Source organism: Silurus meridionalis, chromosome 28, assembly GCF_014805685.1.
Source record: "Silurus meridionalis isolate SWU-2019-XX chromosome 28, ASM1480568v1, whole genome shotgun sequence".
Taxonomy (NCBI): Eukaryota; Metazoa; Chordata; class Actinopteri; order Siluriformes; family Siluridae; genus Silurus; species Silurus meridionalis.
In genome coordinates this window covers 14,218,712-14,221,211 of record NC_060911.1, presented here as the reverse complement: position 1 = coordinate 14,221,211, position 2,500 = coordinate 14,218,712, and the positions used below count along the sequence as shown (strand labels likewise).

The 2,500-nt window shown below is 49.7% G+C and overlaps 1 protein-coding gene across 2 annotated transcripts in view; it reads left to right on the top strand.

Moving 5' to 3' along the window:
• Positions 1-2,500, top strand: part of fhdc1 (FH2 domain containing 1) — a 17,102-nt gene that overhangs the window by 1,473 nt on the left and 13,129 nt on the right. The window lies entirely within an intron of this gene.

Below are 2,500 nucleotides of genomic sequence, written 5' to 3'. Positions count from 1 at the left end.
GTGTGTGTGTGTGTATGCGTGTGTGTGTTGTGTATGTAACGAGCGTGTCCTCGTGCCGCTCACACACTTTAGTAATTTGTGCAGGTTTTCATCTGCACGTGTAGAAGATTGCAGTAGTTGATGACGTCATGGTGGACGTTTATTCGTCATGTCCAGGCCTTTGGTTGCGCTTGTAAGTGTGAACGGGATGAAACTCAGTATTTCGTTCTGCAGTCATTCAGGAGCTGTGACACGACTGAAGGTTCTTCAGAAGATCAGGAGTTTGTCTCAGTGAGGGTGTTGGTTTGGTTTGATAGAGCAGAACTTTATATTTCAGGATAAACGATGTCTAAATTAGAGAGAAACTTCATATTATTCTTATTTATTATTAATATCAGCATTTGGTCTTAAAGTCTGTGAATAATAAACTCCAGAGCTCTGAGATGTTTACCAGAACGACGTCCAGTAATTTCTTTAATTCACTTTCTATTAAAAGTTGCACAGCTTATGATGAGATTAGGGGGCGGGGTTGAGTTGTGTGTGTGTGGGGGCATGAATGACACTGCACTGAATTACATGAACATCATCGCCAGCGGTTCTCCGGACTGTTGTATTGGCGATTAATTTCTTCAGTAGATCAGTTGAGTGATGAAGACCAGCCCAGGTTTTGAGAACGTCAGTAGTTTTTTTTATTTTGGTTCTGTTTTTCTAGTGAGTTTTCCAGCTTCTGTTTACTTCACACTGAATCCATCTGCTGATGTTTGATGAAGGTAAGAAGAATTACCTTCACCATCACAGTTCAGTAAAGAAGTCGTTTTGAAGAACAACATCTCATCCATCAGGAGGCCAGTCTTAGAGCTTTAATGATGAAGGTACTGGTGATGTCCTTCAGAACTTTCTGGATTGTTTGGACTATTCAGGATCTTTATCTGTATTGGAAGTTGTATTAAATTGTAAGTGCTGTTTTTAGTGTTTTATGGTGAAGTGTGTGTGTGTGTGTGTGTGTGTGTGTGTGTGTGTGTCGTACTCCTGGGTGTTCTCGCTCAAACCCTGTCGAAGTCACTGCAGATTTTATTGTCTCACAGCTTTGTGCTTTATATCATGATCTTGTGTCTCCGGGACGATCCCAGGCCGTTCTGTTCCTCATGCTGTGACGAAGCTGAGAAAGTCCATTCAGGACTTGAAGAACAAAGCCCTAGGAAAGGTTTTGAAGGGGTCAGGACAGAAGGGGGGTAGCGACATGGTGACGTGTTGCCATGGTAACCCAACCTTTTTCTGGGAGAAGCTAACTAGCACTTAAAATTCCAAAGTGTGATTCTCGGGTCTGATACATGAAAATATGATATATATGGGGGAGTTTGCTTGAGGTCAGAGGTTAAAACGTCCCCACATAAAAAGGCTGTGAAGATTTTAAGGGCAGTAAAGGTTCTGTGCCCCCCCACCACCAAAATCAAGCCAGTTCTACAGCCGGAGGACACGCGGTGACAGTAAACTACAGGTATCGCACATGTCGGAGAGGGTAAACTACACTTGGAGGACGTGGTGGTGATATGGGGAAACTACACGTGGTGGTGAGGGTAAACTACATGTGAGGATGTGACGGTGGGGGTGAACTACACTTGGAAGACGTGGTGGTGAGGATAAACTACACGCGGAGGACGCGCCGGTGAGAGTACAATACACGTGGAGGATGCGGCGTTGAGGGTAATCTATGCATGCTGGTGACTGGAAACTACATGTAGAGGACACTGTGGTGGTGGGGGGAAACTACGTGTGGAGGACGTAGTGATGAGGGTAAATCTCACTTGGAGGATGCGGCGGTGAAGTTAAAATTCACGTAGAGGATGCGGTGGTGTGGGTAAACTACACATTGAGGGCACAGCATAGTGAGGTTAAACTACACGTGGAGGACCTGGTGGTGGAGAGGGTAAACTACATGTGAAGGAATGTGGGGTGATTAGAAGTGGTTTGGTGATGGGGAGGGGTGATTAGGGGTGGCGTGGGGACTGGAAGGGGCTGATTGGGGTGGCGTGGGGACGGAAGGGGCTGATTGGGGTGGCGTGGGGACGGGAGGGTGTGATTAGGGGTGGCGTGGGGACGGAAGGGTGTGATTAGGGGTGGCGTGGGGACGGGAAGGGTGTGATTAGGGGTGGCGTGAGGACGGAAGGGTGTGATTAGGGGTGGCGTGAGGACGGAAGGGTGTGATTAGGGGTGGCGTGGGGACGGGAGGGGTGATTAGGGGTGGCGTGGGGACGGGAGGAGGTGATTAGGGGTGGCGTGGGGACGGGAGGAGGTGATTAGGGGTGGCGTGGGGACGGGAGGAGGTGATTAGGGGTGGCGTGGGGACGGGAGGAGGTGATTAGGGGTGGCGTGGGGACGGGAGGAGGTGATTAGGGGTGGCGTGGGGACGGGAGGGGTGATTAGGGGTGGCGTGGGGACGGGAGGGGTGATTAGGGGTGGCGTGGGGACGGGAGGGGTGATTAGGGGTGGCGTGAGGACGGGAGGGGTGATTAGGGGTGGC